At 40.7% G+C, this 24,879-nt stretch overlaps 1 pseudogene across 1 annotated transcript; it reads left to right on the plus strand.

Annotated features, from left to right (window-relative positions):
- The first annotated feature begins 5,263 nt into the window (after positions 1-5,263).
- LOC148142332 (Ig heavy chain C region-like) lies at positions 5,264-24,177 on the plus strand (annotated as a pseudogene). Its single transcript, XR_015752019.1, has 7 exons — positions 5,264-5,415; positions 5,542-5,854; positions 7,061-7,113; positions 17,350-17,655; positions 20,741-21,052; positions 22,997-23,305; positions 23,761-24,177. The product of XR_015752019.1 is annotated as an Ig heavy chain C region-like (transcript).
- Positions 24,178-24,879: the final 702 nt, after the last annotated feature.

The raw sequence follows: 24,879 nt of genomic DNA on the forward strand, positions 1-24,879 counted from the left end.
ACAGGCCGGTCATATTCTGTTCATTTCCAATGAATAAATACAAAATAACCGAGCCTGAATTTGGGATGATGTTAACAGGATTTATTTTGATCTAAGCATGAACAGATTATTTTGACAAAACAGGTGGAGAGATTCACTTCCTGAAAAAGCAGCTCAAGTGGTATAAGCTGGCTCCAAACCGAGTTTGGTCAATACTGAGGCAAAAATACAGCATACAGTCTTGAGTGAAATAAATAAAGAAACTGTGTTAGCTCCGGAACAAGATAGAATGTATTAAATATGAACAAAGACACAAGTATTTTAGGATATAATAGAAAAGTAATTTATAGTATATTGAAATGCAAACAGAGATGTGAATTTGTGTCTCGCCATTCTTCCTAGCTAAATTAATCATTTCAGAAATGCCTTTGTTAAATTTCATGAATCATTTGTTGGTCCATTCCACGAACCTTGCGAGGTCCTTGTTAAATTCTGAACCATCGCCTTCCAGGTTCACAGTGGTTGCGAGTTTCATGTTACAGCAAATTGTGAAGTTGTGCACTGTATGCCAATGTTTTAGTTCAAAATTTAAAGCAATCACAGCTCCAAACATTTACAAAATATCACTATGGATCTTCCTGGAATCCAAAAAAAATTGTCCCTTTGATAATGATTTCTAAAATTTACTCACATATCTGTTGTGAAGGAAGAGTTCAAATAACTTGAAGTGCAAATGGTTCACATCAGTCGGAATACAGTAACATTTAATGTGTTACCCCACACAAAAAGAAATTAAGCAATATTCACAAGTTGCTCTCAGCAAGTCTATGATGGACTGTTTTATCAAACAAAATTTCCAATGTTGTGAGGGCTCGTCTATCTTCTGTGCAATGGTCTGAATTTTGTGTCTGACTGCAGATGAAACTGGCTGATCTGGGTAAAAGTACAGTTTGTGCCTTTCACATTGTTAATGTATATTGCTGACTGTAGTTGAATAAAGTGATGTTGTCCCAGGCATCATCTGGCACCATTAATTAGACCATTAATTTCCACATCACTAGCCAGACTATCAGGTGGGGTGTATTGATCTCATTGAAACGAATGCTTGGAATATTTCCGGTATGAATCATGTGAAGTAGAGCCTCTGAACGAGACATAGAACATAGAACAATACAGCACAGAACAGGCCCTTTGGCCCACGATGTTGTGCCGAACATTTGTCCTAGCTTAAGCACCTATCCATGTACCTATCCAATTGCCACTTAAAGGTCACCAATGATTCTGACTCTGCCACTCCCACAGGCAGCACATTCCATGCCCCCACTACTCTCTGGGTAAAGAACATACCCCTGACATCCCCCCTATACCTTCCACCCTTCACCTTAAATTTATGTGCCCTTCTAACACTCTGTTGTACTCGGGGAAAAACTCTCTGACTGTCTACTCTATCTATTCCCCTGATCATCTTATAAACCTCTATCAAGTCACCCCTCTTTCTTCGCCTTTCCAATGAGAAAAGGCCTAGCACTCTCAACCTATCCTCGTATGACCTATTCTCCATTCCAGGCAACATCCTGGAGACAAAGTAGGAAAGATGAATTTCGAGTAGTAGGAAGTTTTCACGCCAGAGAGAGATCAATTCGCCCATCGCACCTGTACCGCGTGAAGACAAAGCCTTCCAGCCAACACCCACTTTATAGCATGTTGTCCATAACCGTGCAGGTGATAGCACTGTAAACATTCGGGAACATTGTGTAGGGTCTAATCCATTATCAACATAGATATGATCTCGAATACTGTAAATCCTGGCTTATGGGGAAAAAGTAGGGGCAGAACTGTATCAATATTCAAACAGTTGGTGCAGCCCTGAGGAGCTAATAGGCCCATTTCTAAACGTTGTTCCTCAGGATATTTTGACTATTCTTGACTTAATATCATTGTAAACTGACATGAAAAAAATGCAGACATGTTCCCCAGAAATGCTGACAGCAACATACCTTTATTCAGCCAAGATCAGCAACATAAATTAAGAAAGTTTTTAAAAAAACTTTCTTTAAACTGATTATTGACAACACGGATTTCACAAAGTGCAAAGTACAGAGGGGAAGGGTGGTGGGGTGGGGGTGGGCGATGTTCGCTATTCCCTGATGTCTGGTTGCGTTTGTGAGCAACAGATGAATCTGCGAACCAGATTCAGGATGGTACTGCAGGTATTTCAGCAGATACTGTGTACACGGAATTCTCCCATAAATCAGCAATGACACGAACATTTATTTTTTATGGTGTTTGAAGCCAACTAAAATTGAACAATATGGTGGGAGAAGTTCCTTTCATTTCTTTGAACTAGTAACAAGGGATACTGTCTGTGGATCTGGGGTGGCAGGAGGATCTTTCACAGCAGAATGTGAGGGAACAGAGTCACCGTTGGAAATCCAGATAGACTGTAAATTTTGTCACTGGAGGGCGAGAGTTCGGGGTGGGGGGTGACCTCATATAAGTTTATAAAGCCATGAGTGGAAAGGTGAATGGCTCCAATTGACATGATTCATACTGGAAATGTACGAAGCTTTCGTTTCAAAAATATCACATATCAATAAACTACACCTGACCCTACGGTTAGTGATGTGGAAATTAATGGTCTAATTAATGGTGCCTCGACGATGCTGGAACAACATCTCTTCATTCAACTAAAGTCAGCAATATACATTCACAATGTGAAAGGCACAAACTGTACTTTTACCCAGATCAGCCAGTTTCATCTGCAGTCAGACTCAACTTAAAATTCAGACCATTGCACAGAAGATAGACGAGCGCTCACAACATTGGAAATGATTGTGTTTGATAAAAGAATCCATCGTAGACTTCCTCAGAGCAATTCGTGTCAACAAACTTGTTTTTTTGTGTGTGGGGGTAGCGCACGAAATGTTATTTTAATCCGATTGATGTGAACCATATGCACTTAAGAAGTTATTTGAAAACGTCTATCACAGTAGATACGCGAGTAAATTTTACAAATTATTGATCAAAGGGGACAATCTTTTTTGGATTCGAGGAAGATCCATAGTGATATTTTGTAAATGTTTGGAGCTGGGATTGTTTTCAATTTTTGACCCAGACATTGGTGTATTTTCCCTATGGTGGGGGATTTCACCAATAGGGAACATGATTTTCCAATGAGAGGAGAATTTTTTTTAAAAAGAGATCAGAGACAACCTTTTACACAGAGAATGGTTTGTGTGTGGGATGATCTGGCGGTGGATACTTACAACCTTTAGAAGACATTTGGATCAGTAAATGAATATCAAATGTTTGGATGGATATGGGCCAAGTACACACAGGTGGGATTAGTTTAGTTTGGGATTATGAATGGCATGGACTGGTTGGACCGAAGGATCTGTTTCCATGCTGTATCACTACATGACTCTATGACTATTTATCAATTTTTCTCAATACTAAACAGTGCTGTAGTGATCCTTGAATGAGCTGTTGATGTTAAGGTTGTGTCTGAGACTCTGCGAATATTTCCTTCAATGAGAGGAGAGACTAGTTCTCCAAGTTACACAACTGAAAATAAACTTTTCTCCAGCATTGTTGCTGAGTCGTTTTGTTTCTGCGGAGGCGGTGGTTATAGTTTGCAGTTGGCTTTCCACCAACTGGTCAACCGTGAGACAAAATATCTCTGATCCACTACAGAAACTCCACCTGCTTCCAGTAAATGAAACTGGGAACTCAAGGACCTTTTCTGCAGTCAGCTTAATTGCTGCCAACTATTGGATCCGGCCGATTAAAGGGAAAATGAATCAACTAAAGTAAAATCCTACCAAACAAACTATATTTTCCCATTTACTCACAATGGACACATTTCACTTGGTATTTCTCCCTTTAAAAGGAAAGTCACTGAATACAGCATTACTGTATGACTATGAGAAAACAGGACATTGAATGCAGTGACGTTCTGGTTATTCAGCCTGTTTATTGAGTATCTTTAAAGCTCCTGAAAATGAAGTTAATGGATCCAAAATCCCACATTGCAGTAACATTTGTTATCATCTCAAAGTAAATTAACAAAATTCAATTGGTTCAAACTCACATCACTTGTTACACCATTCTCTGATTCATGTATCTCATTAAAACTGAGTGGGCCCTTTATACATGGTTAATACTGGTGTAGTGTAACCGTGAATCTTTGCTGATTTTTATGAGTTAACTGCCCTGTCAGAGCTATCAGTGAGCAGAGAAATGTACTGTTTATAACCTACATTCGTGGTAATTATTACTGTAATACTCTCTAATTTAACCAAACATTCCTGATGTACCCAGACTGTTACATGCAATGGTTTAGACGTTGAGGGTTTTAAAAAAAAGTTATGGACTGTCTTGTTCTAGTTCATCAGATGCTCTTTTAAAAGTGTACCTCGGTGTTATGTATCACTGCGGACTCACATTGTGTTTCTCAAGCACACAGCTTTCCTTTACTGTGCATTTTAGTGTCGGAGCAATTTGAAAAAAAAAATGCAGGGAGAGACATTCTGCAATGTAAGGAGGTGCTTCTAATCTCCGGGTCCAAACTGTTTAGTGACATACACTCACATTCTGAACATAATCACTTTAGACATGCTCTATATTAGGTTGCCGAAACTGAATTTAGAAACGCAGATAAGAAATGGTATGTTATTTTGTAATGTGAGAGAGACTTTGAGTGACAGCAAAAATAAAGTCATTCATTTTTTTGGCTAATAATATTATTGAAGTTCTTTTTAGCTTTATCTGCTTGTGGTGGAATGTAGGATTAAAGGGAGTTAACTTCTAATTGAATATTCTAAATATAATCACTTTGGACACGCTCTGTATTCCGTTGCCTAAATTGAATTTTGAAATGTTTAGTATGAATTACATGTTATTTTTTAGTGCGACAGAGACTTGCAGTATCCAGGGAAGAAAAGCTCAACTGTTTTATTAGCTAGTTATATGTTTGAACTTTAATTTTAGTTTTATCTGCTTGTGAATGAATGTAGAAATAAAGGGAGCTAACTTCCAGTTGAATTTGTTTTTTTAAACAAAATACATGCAACTATCATGTGAAACAGACCTGAAGCTACTCAAATTTACTTCCAAAGAAGCTATTCAGCAAAACCAATATCCCAAGATGTGTATGTGTCCATGTTTAAGCAGAACCTCATGTAAAGACATGATCCCATGTGTTCGGGCTGTACAAGCTGATACCAGGATCCAGTCTGAGCCTCCAGCAGGAAACCAACACGCGGAAGCTGTAAGCCTGCCCCTTCCGATGGCCATATAAATCCTGGGCACTGGACCGTAATTCAACACTCCTGGGTCGGATCTGTTTAGAAAGATCTTAGCAGAACCGCTTCCCACAAGTTATCAGAATGATTGTGTCGACACTTTTTCTCAGTTTGTTACTGACTTTCTTATCATGTGAGTGTTTTTTGTTCAAGTCTCTCTTGTGACTGTCTCAATGTTAGTCTACGGCAGGAATGTAAAAGACTCAGCCATCATTTCATCAGCATTAATGCTCATGGCTTTTTGTTTTCTTTTTTAAAGGTGTCCAGTCGGAGGTTGTTTTGACCCAGCCAGAGGCAGAGACTGGCCGTCCCGCAGGCAGCCTGAAACTGACCTGTAAAAGCAGCGGGTTCGATCTTAGCAGCTACACCATGCACTGGGTCCGACAGGTTCCCGGACAGGGTCTGGAGTGGCTGCTGTACTACTATAGTTCATCCAGCAGTAACTATGCACCAGCGATTAAGGGTCGATTTACTGCGTCCAAAGACACTTCAAACAACATTTTCGCGTTGGACATGGAGAACCTGAAGATCGAAGACACCGCCATCTATTACTGTGCAAGAGACCACAGCGGGAGGAACCAGGGCTGGACCCGTTCAAAAACAGCTCGAGGGAACATTTTGTCAATTCCATCATAAACTGACGGTCAGTACGAGTTTTAAATGCAATTCTACCAACTGCGATCTGAAGCAGACCTCAGGCTGCCTCTTACAAAACTATCAAAGAGGAAATGTACCATTTAAACTAGCAAACTGGTGACACAATGGGGCAATGTTTTGGGCATCTCATATGTACTGCTAACACTTCCATCAATTAAATGCTCGGACAAAATGTTAGTTTTAATATATCTGACAGCTCAGGAAATCACTGCTAATTGTTATGTCAACTATGGGATTCATTCTAAACATGATCAGTACTAAATGGCTCTTTCAAATGAAAATTGAGACCTCGAGTAAAGAACAGAGAATGAGTGTACTGGTCTACATCATTGTGATACTACAGTGGGTCACAGTGTTGTGCACAGCGACATCCTCATACAAAAACCACTGACAAGTGTTTATCTCAAATTGGTGATTTCTACCATGGCAGGAGCGAGAAATAATGTGAGATGCAATTTAAACGCAATCCAGTAGTGCTAGTTTGTACAAATGTATAATTTTTTTCTACCTTCTTCGTGTTGATTGTCAAGATAAATGCAGACCAAATTTGGAAAAGTATTCCAAGCTTTCAAAATACAATGGATAGTAAAAGCTGGAATAATGCACCAAATCATTTTTAGAGGAGTCTGAATCACTGCTTTCTAGGAAGTGAAGAAATTCTCTGCATTTTACAGTTTATAGTCTGTCATAGTATTTGACACAACGTGTCTCACAGTGATATAGCTGGGGTGACACTGCAATTATGATCAATACAAAAACCTATTCAGCCTCCATTGTTTGAAACTAGTCAGTGATTACTTCTACAAACCGTCTTAACTTGCAGTGCAGTATTAGTTCTGTGCGGTTTAATGCCAGTATCACTATTTAATTTGTAAAAGTGTTGGGTAATTATCGATACACCAGTTGGGGATTTTGAGAATCAGCTCATGTGTTACTCTGTGAAGTATAAAACAGTATTAACTTTAATCAAGAATGTTCAGAATTCACTAGCACAATTACGTGATGAAGATTTATCGTGACTTTATTTTGTCTGTGACTCTGAAAATTTAAAATGATGGCAGATTTTTGATTTGTTTTATACAGAGCTAGTTATTGTGTGACCCAGTCCAGAGAATGTAACATTGTGACTATCTTGATTACTGGGGCCAAGGGACCATGGTGACAGTGACTTCAGGTAAGACACTTGAACTTTCTTAGTGACTTTTTAAAAACTTTCTATTCATGTGACTAATTTCTGAATTAAATGAAACTCAGATTCTGTGCTGAGTTTGGTTTGGTTCGGATTGATTTTTGTTCAGACTGATTACAGACTTCAGTTAAGGCTCAGCAAATAGTTACAGTAGGGATGATGGAGTCAGTTACTCGGTGTATCTCTTTTTTTGATCAGATGGGCATTCTGTGTGGCTGGGTTACTTGAAACACCTAATGTCTCTTAATCAGTCAGCTATAAATAATGTTTAATGTCAGTGACACCCTGACTGTGAGTTTTATTATCAACAACAAACGCTAAGAAATCAAAGATGTTCGAGACATTACTAAACATGATTAAAATATGCTAAAATATCATTATTAATTTCTTGAATATATGTTCTTACCCTGATTATATTTTCGCATTTATTTTGTTAATTAGTTGATGACAAGCCGGTTAGAAACTGTCATAAAATTTTCTTGCGGTGCTATATTGCATTCTGTTGATGAGATTCTGAGTTTGTTTTACTTGATTCTGTTGAATTGAGTTGATTGGACTTTGGATTTGTTTTAGTTGGTTCGGTTTGAACTGTGTTGATTGGATTCTGACTTTGTTTTTACTTGGTTTTGTTGAATTGTGTTGATTGGCTTTTGAAATTGTTTTATTTGATTCTGTTGAATTGAATTGTTTGGATTCTGATTATGTTTCATTCAAATCTGTTGTTTTGAGTTGATTGGATTCTGATTTTATTTTCCTTGATTCTGTTGAATTGAGTTGATTGGATCTTATTCAGTTTGTGAAATTGATCAGCGTTTTTATGCTTTCTGTAATCGGTGTTTTCTTTCTGGTGAGGAGATTGACTCTCTGGATTACTTTTCATTACCAATATTTGTGAAGTTCTTTGGTTTTTCATGAATCATTTCTGCATTTGTTAAACTTACATGACACATTTTTCTCTGCTTGATTGAAAACATTACATCCATTTGTAACGGTCTGAAAAACAACTTAAGGCAGAAACCCGGAAGTGTGAGAAATGAAAAAAAAACGAGTTTTTAATGCATTGACTTTAAAAAAAAACTCAGTTCTAATTGTAAACTAACTGAATTTTATTTTGAGTAGCCTCATTCAAAATAAAATTTGGGACTAAAATCTGAAACTGCACAATTGGTCAGATTATGTAATTGAAACTAACTTAAAATTATAATGTGGTAATATTTGTCCATTCAGTAATTTTGTTTTGACCATGAAGTGATTAATCAAGAGATGCCTTCAACCGCTCTACTGTGCGCTGCACAAGATTGTCCCGATCAGGAAGGGTGTACAGGTTGGAAATAAATTGAACTGTTGCCAGAAACGTTACAGCTTTAAGTGTTAAGTCCCCTCACAAACAAGGCTGCTGTTATGACTTGTTATTTCTATTCAATTTAATCATTAGTTTGCTGGATTCTGAGCAGCTTTGTTAGACTTCAATTTGTTTTTTTTTTGTGAGGTTACATCATGTTCTTGGTTCTGTTGAAAATGTTTGCAGAGCTAGTTCTGCTGCAAACACACCGTGTTGTGATCTGGTGATCGTTGATCTGTTGAGGAGGGACTGTGCTTGGGTAACATTAAATATGTTATATTTGGGAAACCGTTTCTGGTTTCTACATTGTTTCTGCAATGTTAACATGGTTGGTGACAGTGAACCGCTCCAGGTTCCTCATTCAATGCGATCAGCATGCGAGGTGAAATTTCATAAAGCCTATTTTTAAGTGAAAGACAAATCGCAAAGGTTTTAGAAATGAAGGGAAAACAGATACCTTTGAGCGCCATTTTTACTTAAAAGTAATAATTAAGGATTAATCTAATCCATGCTTTACAATCCACATTCAGAACTCCACTATCTAGTTCAATCACAAGGTCTGTCTTTAGACAGTTTACAAGTCATAGAGTAATATAAATAGAATTTCAAAAGTCTAATGTTCTAATAGTTCTTGCTCTTGAGCAAAAATGCCATGACTGTGTTATAATTGATCAAGAAACACCTTTCAATTCCGCTGTACACTACATACATATTTTTCTGGCTGGAAAAGATCATTGGCAAAGACCATTTGGAAATTCTGCTCAATTCTATGAAGAACAGGTCAGTTTCACTGCTTTGATCAGTTTCACACGTAACTTGAGTTAATTAATTGTTATGTCCCTGATTAAACTGGATTTACAGAATAAAATAAAACATTAACTGAATTATTTAATCTGCACAGTGCTTTAGGTGTTCCCAATCTGTGCATTTTAAATAAATAGTTACATTTTCCAACAAAATATCAACTGAGGAGTCATTATTTCGAAACAACTGCTATAGTGAATTATGTGACCAAGGCCAAATTTCGAATTAATTAAAATAATCCACTCATGAACTCGCAGGGCAGCATGGTGTCTCAGTGGTTGGCACTGCTGCCTCACAGTGCCAGGGTCCCAAATTCGATCCCACCCTCGGGTGACTGCCTGTGTGGAGTTTGCACATTCTCTCTGTGTCTGCGTGAGTTTCCTTCTGGCGCTCTGGTTTCCTCCCACAGTCCAAAAGATGTGCAGGTCAGGTGATTGGCTGTGCTAAATTGCACACAGTGTTCAGGGATGTGTAGGTTAGGGTGCATTAGTCAGGGGTAAATATACATTAGGGGGAATGGGTCTGGGTGGGCTACTTACTGTTCAGAGGGTCAGTGTGGAATTGTTGGGCCAAATGGCCTGTTTCTATACTGTAGGAACCCTACTTTTAAAACCATGGGAGTGCTTGCTGCAAACGCAGAGAATTCATTTTATATCGATGTGTTCAGACAGATGCAGAGTTCACAAATTTGCAGAAGACATGAACTAGAGGATAACAGAGCACATTGTTTATTCAGACACTGAAAAGAGAGTAATATTTATTTTAATTAATATACTTGACCGATTTATTGCAATGTAGCGATCGGAAGGAATCTGCTCACATTAGTTAAGTGTGACAATCATTTAGATTAGATTTCCTGCAGTATGTATCGGGCCATTTAGCCCAACAAGTCGACACCGACCCTCTGAAGAGAAACCCACCCACACCCATTCCCCTACCCTATATTTACCCCTGACTAATGCACCTAACACGATGGACGATACAGCATGACCAGTTCACCTGACATGAACATCTTTGGATTATGGGAGGAAACCCACACAGACACAGGGGAGATTGTGTAAACTCCACATAGGCAGCCACCCGAGGCTGGAACCGAGCCTGGGTACCTGGATCTGTGAGGCAGCAGTACCCACATTTACTTAGACATCCGCTAAAGCGGGAAACTCCAGACAGAAGCATGTTTTCAATTCATACCTTTTTAAAAATGTTCGTTTATTAAAAGCAGTTAACAAGAATATGACCTTGCCCTAATTCCTTCAACAGAAATGCTTTCCACACTGGAATGCAGTATTGACTTTATGCAGTGCATGCAAAATCTCCACAGTTCAAGGAACGTTTTCAGAATATGTAAAAATAATTTAGAGAATAATCCATTTCCTCCGGATCTGTGCTTTAATTGGCGATATTTCCCAACTCAATAATTTTGTTAAATACAATGACTTATTAAGTTTATTAACTCAGTGGTTATTTATGTTCATTGTGAACACATTCTCGTTCTCATTAATCCTCTGGTTAGTTCCTCTGATGAATGTTCAATTACAGTGAATATAATTGACGTGAGGAGTTGAGCAATGTAACCTCTAGGATTAAGTCTGTTGTGCAGTTTGTTTCTGTGCTATCTCCGACTAACTTGTCAATGGTCCTGACCATTTGTAAATTGTCCAGTTCGGATACCTGAATCTCAGACAGTTCAATTTCATCTCGCGCTTCAAAACCACTTTTATCTGCCAGAAATACAATATTCGATTAGGTGCCTCAGAATTGAGAGCCCTGACTAAGTTGTTCCAATCAGAACGAACATTTCAGGAACAAAAGGCAGATAGCAAGAGTTTTGAAATTGGTTGTTGGCAACAAGAGATATTTGATTGAGTGAGGCAGAGGGAAATATGCTGCATATTTTCTTTGTGCCTCAGTTATGCAGGACATGTTCCGTGGCACAATGTAGAATCAGAATTTTTTTGCATCTTATTATTTGAAAACCTATTATCAGCTTTTAATGTCACTGGCAACGGTCATATTACACTTCAAAACATTTTAATCTTTTCCAAACTAAGTAGACCGTCTGGTGCAGCAACATTCACAGGGGAAAGAGGAAGGGAGTTCGAGGTTGGAATCCAGTGACAGTGAATTGATGGCAATGCAATTCCTAGATTTATTCCTCTGTAGTTCCCATAGAGTTTGAACAATTTGGAGCTGCTGTCAAAGCATTCTTGGATAAATGTTGAAATGTTACTTTCATTGTACAAACATTCTGGAACAATCCCTGGTTGTTGGAAGGTGATAATAACTAACATGGTTTATGTATTGTCAAAACATGTGGGCTGTGCTCTCCGTGATAGTGTCAAGCTCATTGTGTTCAGGTCTGTTGTGATGTTGTAGTAGTGTCCCTGATTCTGTGCCAGGTGGCCTGTGTTCACTTACAATCTGTTAGAGAGGTATGTAACACAATCTCTTATCAGGTTACTTCAGTGCAAGAAAGCAAATTGACATGTCTGGGTGTTTGTTGGAATTCCACTCACAGAGGCCAATGAAATCTATTCAATCGCTGTCCTGACTTGTGTCTCTTAGATATTAAACAGAATTTTGGTGGTTAGCAGCTTTTTCCAGATCAATATTTGTTCACAAGCTTTTGGGCATCACTAGATGGGGTTAATGGAGTAAGTGCTCAAAGAAATCCCAGCTTTTGACTTGCTGTTATGACAATATCATTTATAACTAATCCAGAATGAAACATTTTCGAAGCATATTTGATGAGATTATGCTTCGGCTGTTTTACTTTATATTAAACCAGTGCTGGAGCTGAATTTGATTGTTCAGTACGGTGGGAGTTCCGCTGAATCCAACACTTGCTGCAGATGGTGATAGCTTTTCAGTTGGTCTTCAATTGCTATCTCAGACCATCCAGTACCTCTGCTAAGAATTCTTTTTCCAACAGGAGTCAAGCCAACGTAATCACTGTTTATCTCAACAGGTATGAGCTCTTGTGCCAAAAACATGGCAACAATTTGGTGTAGAGCGGGGGGGGGAGGGGGGGTGTCTCTGGATGCGAAAGGTTAACCTTGCCTTCTTTACACAGGAGCTGCTAGACATGCTGAGTTTCTTCAGAAATTTCTGTCTTTATTTTGGTTTTCTGGCATTTAAAGATTGTTGTTTCATTGAAATAAGTTCTGTTCGATGAAGCACGTCCTTTAGAGAAAAGATGCATTTGAACAAATTGCGAATGTTCAGAGATATTAAATATCAGAGAATCATTGAATTTGACCACCCTGATCTCGAGCTGTAGTTTCACAAGAAACTGTTATGAAGTAACAACACACTCCAGAGCGCAGTGGCTACTGTAATTGGGTGGAAGTTATTTTGATCACTCAGATAGAGAATGTCAATGATCCCATTCCAAATAATCAACAGAAGGTTTTTCTAAAGCATGTGTGAAACAATTAATTTGTTGAAATATTTTAATAAAAAGTGTTCACCGCCAGTGCTAGCTTAATGAATGACACAATGATAGGAAGGTAGGAGCAAGAGAAGAGCACTCAGCCCCTCGAGCTGTTCCATCACTTACTTAGATCATGGAGCATTTGTGAGCTAAATCCACAGGTCTCCCTTTGGCTAAAACTCTTCAACACCTTTCATTAACAAGCAAAAACTATCCCAGATTTACTGATTCCACTGCCCGTAACAAAGGGAGACACCATTTCTGAAAGACATTCCTGTGAGTACTGTGACACAATGAGGCTGGAATTAATTGCTCATGAAAGTAAACTTTAAATCTCTGACAATTTCCAATTGAAACATCCCAATCATCATATTTCTTTAATTTAACACTATACTTCCCTGGAATAAAGAAATATAAAGTGTGATTGCCTTGCTAAAAATGCAGGAAGCTTCCTTCCTATTGTATGGTTCAGAAATAGCTCTGTTCATTCAGTGAAAACATAGTCAAATCACACAAAAGGAAACCACGTCATCTTGTGTAGACACACAAGTGCCTCAAATAATTTTCAATTCTTCCAGTGGTTGTTTGAATCTCTAGACAGGTGTGGAAGTGTCAGACTTTTTATATCGCCTTGAGAAACCAGTTATCATCAGCCTATTTGAATTGCTGAAGTATGTGTGGTATTAGCACATTCACAGCGCTGTTAGGAAGTGAGTCCCATGGCTGTGATTGAGGAAGAGGAAACGGCAGAGAAATAGTTGAGAGTCAAGTTGAAGTCTAATTTGGAGGAGAACTTTCAGGTGAAGCATTTACACGCATGTGCGCCCTTATCCTCAAGGATCACAGTTTTGGATCATGCTGCTGAAGGGACATTTCAGCATGCAAAATGGAAGCTGAAGAAGGCCCCTCGGCCCCTCTAGAAGGCTATTCCATTCATGGGATCATCATTAATCTTGCTGCTCACCAGTCTTCCCAACACACCGATAACAATGAACCTGATTGTTTACTGTACAGCAAAAGAATGGTGAAACTTTGGAATTCTCCACAACAGAAATTGATTAAGGACAAAACATTAAATGATTTCAATAAGGAGATAGATTCCTTCAATCCTTACAAAAATTGCTCCGGATATGTGGGAGAAAGGCAAACAGGAGCACAATATTGGTTGAAAGCCATGAAAACATTGAATGGGACATCGTTTGTAAGTTTGCACCTAACACCAACATTGGTGGTATAATTGGCAGTGAAAGTTATCTAAACGTACAATGAGATCTTGATTAGCTGGGCCAATGGGCTGAGGAGTGGCAGATGGAATGTAATTTAAATGAATACAACGTGTTGGTTTTTGAGAAGACAAATCAGGTCACAACTTACAGAGTTAATGGTAGGGCACTGGATAGTGATGTTGAACACAGGGCCCTGAGGGTCCAGACTCATAGAGTCTTACAGAGTTCATGGTAAGGCACTGGGTAGTGATATTGAACACTGAGGACCCTGAGGGTTCAGAATCATAGATTCTTGAAAGCGTTGTCTCAAGTACCTAGTGTGTTGAAGGTGTTTGGCACATGTACCTTCATTGGTCAGAGCACTGAGTGCAGAAGTTGGGGCTTCATATTGTAACTGTCCAAAACATTGGAATGAGCTGCCAGAGGAAGTGGTAAATGCAGAGATAGGTCCAACATTTAGAAGACATTTGAACAGCTCCAGGAACTGGATAGGTCTGGATGGATATGGGCCAAAGGCAGGCAAGTTGAATTAGTTTAATTTGGGAACTCTGGTCAGCATGGATGAGCTGGACCAAAGGAACTGTTTCTGTACTGTACGACTTTATGACTCACTGACTTTATGGTGGAGTAGGCTCAAAGTTGGAAGGTGGTGAGCAAGTGAGGGGCTAGATTGGGCATGTGGGAGAGTTTGGGCTGATAGGCTGTGAGGTGTTGGCTGGCTGCTGGGTAAGCTTGCATGCACTCTGTCTGGCAAGGTGGCATCAAGGTAAATGGTAATGGTCGCAGGATAATTTGGTCGAATTGTGCTTGGCAGGTGAGGGGTCGTTTGAGCTGAAATGCAGGATGTCTGTCTTTGCCAGGCTGGTTTATGGAGAGGTGAACAGTGTGCCGGGCTGGTTAGTGTAGAGGTGGGCAGAGTGCCAGGATGTTTCGGGGGTGGAAGGTCACTGTAATGAAGTGACAGGGGGACGTGTTGTCAAAATGCAAAGCTCGGAGTCTGGCAAAATGGTAGGTGGTAAAGCACAGGTGCGAAAGGAGCTAGGATGCAATGTGCACAGGTTGACTTGGGGAAGATGAGAGGTCAGCGATCAAGGACTGAGGTCATGTCTTGGGTAGTGGGCTTTTGTCCGAGGTTGTGAAAATGATGGTGGCAGGTCCAGCCAGGGCCAGATTTACCATGGGCCAGGTGCAGGGCGGCTGGAGTGTAAAGAAGTGAAAGGAATTGAGATCATATGCCCATCTGCAATATAGAATTTAGAACATTACAGTGCAGTACAGGCCCTTCAGCCCTCAATGTTGCGCTGGCCTGTGGAACCAATCTGAAGCCTATCTATCCTACACGATTCCAGTTTCATCTATATGTTTATCCAATGACCTTTTCAATGCCCTTAAAGTTGGCGAGTGTACTATTGTTGCAGGCAGTGTGTTCCATGGCCCTACTACTCTCTGAGTAAAGAAACAACCTCTGACATCTGTCATCTATGTCCTCTCCTGCTAGCCATCACTATTCAAGGGAAAAGACTTTCACTGTCCACCCTCTGTTTATCTTTTATGTCTCAATTAAGTCACCTCTCAACCTTCTTCTCTCAAATAAAACAGCCTCAAGACCCTCATCCTTTCGTCATTAAACCTTCCCGCCATACCAATCCACATCCTGGTAAACCTCCTCTGAACTATTCCAAAGCTTCCACATTCTTTCTCTAATGTGCTGACCAGAACAGTACACAATAATCTCAAGTGCGGCCCCACCGGAGTTTTGTACAGCCGCAGCCTAACCTCGTGGTTCTGAAACTCATTCCCTCTATCGATGAAAGCCAACACAAAGTATGCCTTCTTAATAACTCTATCAAACTGGCTGGCAACTTTTAGGGATCTGTGTACATGGACACCGAGATCTCTCTGCTCAGCTACACTACCAATATGGATTGCCTTGGATATGTTTCGTGTGATAGGGGTTGTGTGTTCCGGGCATGAATGGGTGTATAGCAGGGTAGGGTTTGTCAATGTGAGTGGGAATTTAGGTCTAGACAAAGTAAGTGCAGTGGTTAGTCTGAAAGATGAGGTTTGCTGGTGAACTGCGTGTCAGTTTGATAGTTTTTAAAGTTAAAGATTACTTGTTCATTTCTCAAATCATATTTACGTAAATACTCAGCTGTAACACTCCAAAGTCTCTGAACCTTAATAGTCCTCCATTTTTCAGAGGCCTCCAGAATTCAGATAATTGTAAATGAGATGTTTCAACTTCCAGACAATTGGCATGAGTTCAGCCGTGACAGCCATCCTCCCCGTCCCAGTGCTCAGCTCCTGCCTGTGTTGCTGCTGCAGTGACCTTCCTCCCAGAGAGAACATTCTACCTTGCATTGATAAGTGAGGAAGGCTCACTGGACCTGATTTCCAAATATGGGGACGGCAAACACGAGGGGACACAACTTTAAAGTGAGGGGAGATAGGTGTAAGGCAGATGTCAGAGGTAGTTTCTTTACTCATTGAGAAAAAAGGGTATGGAATGCTTTGCCTGCAATGGTAGTAGATTCGCCAAGTTTAAGTACATTTAAGTCGTCATTGGGCTAACATATGGACGTACATGGGAGAGTGTAGGTGGGATGGGATTCAGATTAGTATGACAGGGCAGCGCAACATCGAGGGCCGAAGGGCCTGTACTGCGCTGTAATGTTCTATGTTCTATGATTCACTCTGACTTCTCTCCGGGGGTACTGCCAGCTGTTGGGTATTTCCAGCAGCACGGCACCTCGTGGGGCAGCACGCTGGTTCCGTGGTTCGTGCTGCTGCCTCACAGTGCTAGGGACTCGGGTTCCATTCCAGCCTCGGGTGACTGTGTGGAGTTGGCACTTTCTCCCCACGTCTGTGTGCATTTCCTCCCACAGTCCAAAGATGTGCAAGCTGGGGGAATTGCAAATGTTGTGTTCAGTGATTGGGAGTTTAGGTGCATTAGTCAGGGTTAACTGTAGCATAATAGGATAGGGGAATGGGTCTGGATGCGTTATTTTTCAGAGGGTGGATGTGGACTTGTTGGGCCAAATGGCCTGTTTGCACACACTGTAGAATTTCGATGAATCTGCATTTCCTTGCTTTGTATTTTGTGAAACGTCTCTGCTCTTCACAGCAATCCAGTGAAAGTGTCAGTTGGTGAGATCTTCAAATAGTTACTGGGGTGGGATCAGGATGTTCTTCTTCCGAAATTATATGGCAATGGTCAAGGTCGAGGGCATGTTTCTAAAGAGGGAACCAATGATCATGATCAGCAACTGATAGGAAACAAAAATAAACCCCAGTTATGCTCTCGACTTCAGCGGGAGCATATTGGCAAACGTTTACAGCTGAGGATACATTTGAGCAACTGATAAGGTCAAATTAACAGAAACTAACATGCTCAATTGGTCATTCTGTTGTAGAGACACCATCGCTCCCCACACTTTATGGCCTGGTCTCCTCCTGTCAGGAGCACAACACTGGTTCTGTGATCTTCGGTTGTTTGGCGATGGACTATTCCCCTGACGTCACCAAGGTAACCTGGAAGAAAGGTGGGGAGCTAATCACGACTGGATTGAAGACTTACCCATCAGTGAGAAACAAGAAGGGAACCTACACCCTGAGCAGCCAGTTAACCCTGCCCGGGTCAGCGGTAGATTGCCCCAGCAAAATCTCCTGTGAGGTTCAACACAGTGGGACACACAAGAGCAAAGAAATGCCATGTCCAGGTACGTGTTGTAGGAACTGAGATAAACAGATCATCTGTGATTAACATGAATAAGGCATTATTTATAACCGTTTTCACAGACTCACCTTATACAGCACAGGAAAAAGGCCCTTTGATCCATCCAATTCACGCCTATCAATAACAGCCACCTAACTATTCCAGTCTCATGTGCCAGCCTTGTGTGACTTGCCCTTGCAAGGATACTTCATACTTATAATGAGGGGCTCAGACTCTACATGACTTATAGGTGCTGAGCTCCAGGCTAACACCACCCTCTGTTTGATTTTGTTTTCCCCTGAGATCCACTTGGAACCTCCTGGCCTTACCTTCACCCTGTGCCCCTGAGGCATTGATCTCTCCATCAAGGGGAAAGGTTTCATCCAGTTTACCCTGTCTATGCCTAAAATAATTCTAGACATCATGATAATCTTCTCCCTAATTCTCCTCTGCTCCAAGGAAAACCCCTGTCTATCTAAACTAGTTTCATAACTAAAACCCTCCAACCCAGGCAAGACCCTGGCAAATCTCATCAATACTGCCTTCAGTGTAATCACATTCCTTCGATAACATGCACACAACGCTTCCGTATGGCCTAACCAGTGTTTTATTAAGTTCCAGTATCATCTCACCACTCTTCATTGTCAATGTCTAGGCTAATAAAAGCAAATATCCTCCCACTTTCTTAGCCTCTTTATCCAGACGACACAGTACTATAGGGGATCGTTGGGTACATGCACCAAAGATCCTCAGGCCTTTCCAGGGTTCCATCATTCAAAACGTCATACCTCACAGATTCTTCTGCCGAATTACATCACCTTACATTTATTCAGAATAATTTCCATTTGCAACTTTTCTCTTCACATACAACCAACCCTTTTATATCCTCCTGCAATCTAAAGCCATTATGCTCATGACTTACCAACATGACAGTTTTCATTTCATCTGTGAATTCACTGGTTAATCCTCCTAAATTTGAGTCTCAATCATTGGTATGTAAGAGAAATAGCACGGAAATCAACACCAATCCCTACAGAACACCAGGAGACATAGATTTCCAGTCACGCAGACACCCGATGACTATTATCCCCTGCTCCCATCACTCAGCCAGTTCTAGATCCAATCTGTCAAATTAACTTGGATCCCATTGGCTCTGATTATTGCTGTCATCTGGACATCGAGTTATCTCTCTGAAAACTACTATCAAATTGTTACACGTGACTTCCTCTCAATAAAACCGTGCTGAAAATTGTTGATTTATCTTCCAAATGAAGACTAATTTCACTTCTCAATAGTTTCCTTACCACTGAGACGAGCTTGACAGATCTGTGTTTTCATTATTTATCCCTTCCTTCGTCCTGCATAACAGTGCAACGTTGGCTGATCTACACTCACTTGGCACAACTGCTGTGGCCAGACAGGAATTCTAAATTATTGTCAGCGACCCAACTATTTCATCCTTTGCATCGCTCAACCGCTTGGTATACTTTTCACCTGCCCTGGAAATATAACCACTTTTCTTTCAGCAAGACAACACAGAACATCACGTCATGTGTCCTAATTTCTGAAAGTACATCACAACACCCCTCCATGATTTCTGTCCCCACACTGTCCCTCTTACTAGTGAACACTGACACAACACATTCGTTTTGACCACAACCAAATCCTCCAGCTCCACTCCAATAATAACACTTAATGGGCATTACTGTTTCCCGAATAATTCTTTTATTATGAATGAGTCTGTAACTTTTAAAAATATTTTCCTTTATTTTGACTGCTATTATTTTCTCATGGTCCCTTTTGCTCTTCTAATTCCTTTGTCTTTCAAACTCCCCCTTGCACGTTCTGTACTCCATATTAGTTTCTATTGTTTTGAGATCTCAGTATAGACCGGAAGCCTCCCTTGTTTCTCTTTATCTCCCCCTCCATGCCCTTTGGTGTCCAGAGCCCGCTGCATTCTTGGTACCACACAGTGGCTTCCTGGGAAATGTCCTCCCTGTGATTTTCCTATCTCTTTCTTAAATGTGTCACACTGCTCTGACTCAGATTTACCAATAAGTGTCAGCTTCCAGTCCACTCTGGTCAAGTCATTACCTGATCTTATTAAAATTGTCCTTCCCCTTTTCAGAACTTTGGGCCAATTTCTATTCCTTTGCAGTACAATCTGAAATCCAACTGATTTACGATCACTGTCTGCAAAGTGCTCCACCATTGATGTTTTACCCACTGGGTCGACTTCATTCCCTAAAGTTAAGTTCAGGTTCACCCCTCTCTTGCAAGGTCTGGTTTAAAATTCTCTGTATTAAACACATACTTTGTTCAAATATTCTCCTTGGGGCATTTTCAGAATTGTGCTCCCTGTAAATTTTTGACAAAATGAATATCCAAGCCTATGATGAGGAAGTTAAAAACCTCTTTTCTCATTCCCCTATTTAATTTACATGTCTCTGAAATTTGCCCATGTATTTGCACTTGGTCTTTTGGACCAATAGTAAGGTCTATCGTGCTCTCCCAGTAGTTATGTTTGCTGTGTTTTGGTTGTGAAGTACTGTCGATTTGCCTTTGTTCAAGGAGGTATCTATGATTTCATTTCTCTTTACAGCCTAAAATACTCTTGTCAGAATTGCGACAGAAGCAACATTCTGTACCGCACACCCCTGCCCCCATCATTTTCTATCTTTCCCTGTCTCGCCTGAAGGCACTAAATCCTGGAATATTGAATAGCCACTCCTGCCCGGCTCTCAATATGTCTCCGTGACAGCAACGGCATCATATCTTCATTTATGCCAGTAATTCGTCTGCCTTGTTCATCAGACTCTGTCATTAAAACGAATACCATCCAACGTTGCTATCTCCCTTCTGATGTTACCAGCCTATAGTTTCTGTGCCTCCTTGACTCCCTTGCTGTGTCCTCTAAGTTTAGCCTTTCACATTGTCCTGCTGATCTTTCTGTGTGGATCCCAGCTTCTCCAGCACTCTGCACAATTATGATTCTTGTATACATTAACCACAAGAAACCTTGATATATGAGAACTGATTGTATTTGTTATGAAATTCGTCAGATAATGTATGTGATGTGTTTCCTAAAGGTCCAGATATTCTCCAACCAACCCTTCTCCTAACTGTGAGCTCCAGTGAAGAAATCGCAAGCAGCAAGTTTGCAACCGTCGTCTGTTCAATCATCGAGTTCCATCCGAAGTCAATCTCCGTGAGTTGGTTGAAAAATGGCCGACGCTTGGATTCTGGCTTCTTCACGTCTCCCGTTTGTGAGGCGAACGGGAACTTCTCGGTGACGAGTCGGCTGATGGTCCCTTATAGTGAATGGTACAACAGTGCGGTCTGTACCTGCCAGGTCACTCATGGAGAGAACACTCAAAGTAAAAACATCACCGCACTCCAGGGTAAGAGACACAGACTGAGAGAGCTACAAATCATTCTGAACTCTGATGTGAATCAAACACACTAATTTATCAGGCGTAGTAAACAGCACGGTACAGCTTCTCGTTTCCCAACATGCCACGTGTCTCATTTCAGTTTGAGTGTTACATTAGCATTGCTCATAATTCAACCTTTTGGCAAGTCAGAAAAGCATGTTTCGTCTCTGTTGAAGATAGATATATAGACAGTGAGCTTTGTTAAATAGTTTGTTGCCTGATCATGCTGGGAGAGGCATTCAGAGTGCTGAATACTTGCCTGGTAGCTGCGTCAAGGATAAGTTTTGGGTGGAGGGGGATATTGGAGAGATATCTGATTGAAACATAGAAAATACTGAGAGACTGAGGTCGAGTGAATGTGGAATAGATGCTTTGACTGGTAGGCGAGACTAGGACCCAAAGGCACAGTCTCAGGGTCAAAGGGGCACGGTTTAGAACTGAGATGGGGAGGGTTTCTTCAGCCAGAGGGTGATGAGTCTGTGGAACATGTTGCTGCAGAGGGCTGTGGGGGCCAGGCCATTGTGTGTACTCAAGCCAGAGATAGATCGGCTCTTGTTTAGTACGGGGAGAAGGCAGGAGAATGGCTTTAGCCCGAAACGTCGATTTTCCTGCTCGTCGGATGCTTCCTGACCTGCTGTGCTTTTCCAGCATCATTCTGATCTAAACTCTGGATTGGCCGAACAGCCTTATTCTGAACCTCTATCAAATTGACGTGGTTAACATATGCAGTGACCCTTACTTGAAAATAAATCAAAATGCGTTCAATGCTTCATTCCCTGCTCAGGAATGACCTGTTAGTTGGACACTGTACGACATCGATTGTTATCTGGTACTGAGCTCTTTAACTTCATTTATGGGATCAGACCACAGACCAAGTGGCTATCACATTTGATGAACTGGGATAAATGTGATCTCACTGAGCTGCTTTAAGATGCTCTCTGTAATTAGTGGATGAGGCAGGAGAATAAATTATGGTGGGAATGCTACAATAGGGATGAATGAACGAGGAACTTGAGACAGGCTGATTTAGCCTGTTTGGGGTGATGATGTTTACACAGTGAGTAGTGGATGTCTATAAAATTAGTGACATTTCCATCGCGTTTGTAGATTAATTTAAGACGCTTTTGTTTGTTTTTTTTGCTCCCCTGCTCTATGAAGAAATTAAAAAATGCAGCTTGGTAAATAAAGTAAAAGTACAGACCAGTTATGAACGAACTGAATGGAGGCAAAGACTTTAGGAGATGGGTGTCCTTCTCGATATCCAGTGATGTACTCAATGTCTTGTTTTCAGATCTACTCCAAACACAGCCCACGAGGAACAATGACATAAATTAGAGAATGACATCACACCAATAACGCAAAGTATTTTTGATCACGTTAAATATAATGAACAGAATTTCCATGGCTGTACACCGCTCCTGTAACACTTTAGAACTCTGCAAAGAGAATAATTATTATTTATTATAATTTGTCCAAAATTTGGGATGTGATTTGGCAGTCAGTGTGACCAGCAGCACTTGCACCTAAAGGTTATGAACATGGAAATGAACTCATTATATTCAGATTACTCTTCTCACAAGTATCAATAGATGGTCTTAAGTGAGAGACAAACTCCGAAAGAAAGATAATTCCATGGGTTACATGATGGTATCTTCGATGATTTTACTTTTTTCACAGGTTTCACTTGTTACAAAGTCAGTGTTCTTTAGGAATAATTACACAGGGTATGTTATAGGTAATCACAAATGTTTCACAGATCAAAATACATCAACAATAGTAAGCATCGTTTCAGCAATAGTTGGATTTGCCATTTTGAAGGTGGTGTCTTCACCCTGTGAAGGAGTAATCTGAAGATTGGCTGTTTGTATCAGAAAGGGGCATTTTTCATTGACTTTGATTTTTGTTTCATAGAAGATACCGAGTGCCACCCTAACACCGTTAAAATCCTCCCACCGCCAGTAGAACAAGTCTTACTGGAGGCGACGGTGACGTTAACCTGCGTTGTGTCCAATCTTCCTTCTGGAGTCAATGTGACCTGGAGACAAGAAAAGAAGCCTCTGAAATCAGAGATTGCTGAGCAGCCTGGACAGAATCCCGACAGCGTGATCAGCAAATTAGACATTTCTACTGAAGCCTGGCTGAGTGGCGTTACTTTTGAATGTGTGGTGTACCATCAGAATCTACAGACTCCGCTGAGAGACTCCATCCACAAGGAGAAAGGTGAGCAGTGAGATTAAAACACAAAGCATCCCATGTGTAATCCAGATCCAGTTACATCAATGACAGGCTTTGATTGGTAATGAACAAACACCGTTTGGGGCATTAACGATGCATCTGAAGGCAGGATAGCTAATTAGCTGATTAAGAAAAAGATGGACCAAAGGATATTGTATTCTGATTAAGTCAGAGAAGGTGGGAAGAAGCCTGGGTTGTGACGTCACCATCAGCAATGACAAATGGACAGAATGTCCTCGTTGTGGGCTGGAAACATAGAGGCAACATTCACATTAAACTTTCTATTTTTTACTGAACAGTATGTGTACCATTCTGCTCCTTTAGAAAACGAAAGTGAATAAATCCCAAATTTAAAATGGCGTATTTTAATATTTAGTGAAATTGTGATATTGGTTCAGGATTTTTTTGGTTGATTTATATTTGTCTCAAATATTCTGCAGTGATTAATCCGCTGGAGCCATCAGTGTCGGTCCTCCTGCCACCAACAGAAGAAATCTCCGCTCAGAGGTTTCTCTCCCTCACCTGTTTAGTGAGAGGTTTCTCCCCCCCGAGAGATCTTCGTCAAGTGGACAAACAATGACAAGCCGGTGAATCCCAGTAACTACAAGAACACCGAGGTGATGGCGGAGAGTGACAACACTTCCTTCTTCATCTACAGCCAGTTATCCATTACAGCGGAGGAGTGGGCCAGCGGTGCTTCTTACTCCTGTGTAGTGGGACATGAAGCGATTCCATTGAAGATCATCAACAGAACAGTCGATAAATCCAGCGGTAAACCGAGTTTTGTAAACATTTCACTTGCACTGATGGACACAGTTAATTCATGTCAATAAAAATCTCAAAGTTGCATTTAATAATTCAACAGAAGTAATGAAGTGTTTTTTTTCCTCCAGCTGTGTGTTAAATACTGAATTAGTTGTTTCTCACTCTGACTTACATTCCATCTGTGTAGTTAAAGTGGATTATTAACAGGTCTGTAACAAGTGTCTTGTGCAGTTAATGTTCCCTGCTCAGATACACCCTGGGTCAGAGACAGAGTAAAGCTCACTCATTGCAGGATTCCACCAAGTACCTTATCCATCCTAAATCCCTCTGTGACAAAATCTGACAATGTCCATTTAAGTCAAGGGTAGGGCACGAGTTTTGAACTTGGTGTTTTTGATTCCCCCGATTGGACATTCTTACAAAATTCATGTCAGTTTTAAACTGCCAAATTGCACCAATTGGAAATGTAAATTTAAGACACTTTAAAATTAAATTTGATTGGAACATACCAATCGTAAAGAGTGCAGAACAGTTTGAATGTAACCTTTGTTTCTGGGGAACTGCCAGGGATCTTGCGCCAGCGCATGAGTTTTCAGAATGTAGCTTCACTTTCACACCAAAGAGAATCAACAGATAAGTTGTTGTGGAGCAGAGGGGAGGGGAACGATGAATGGTCTGTCCTCTTGCTCCCTGTCCAGATTTTTCATGGCAGATGTCCTCTGTAATGTAACCCAGTTGCGAACAGGAACAGTCAGCTTCTTGCTTACTGTCCAAAGATTTTACATTTCCATGCA

The sequence above is a fragment of the Chiloscyllium plagiosum genome, unplaced genomic scaffold, assembly GCF_037043375.1.
Source record: "Chiloscyllium plagiosum isolate Xiang-an unplaced genomic scaffold, Cpla_swu_hap1 HiC_scaffold_29, whole genome shotgun sequence".
NCBI classification, from domain to species: Eukaryota; Metazoa; Chordata; class Chondrichthyes; order Orectolobiformes; family Hemiscylliidae; genus Chiloscyllium; species Chiloscyllium plagiosum.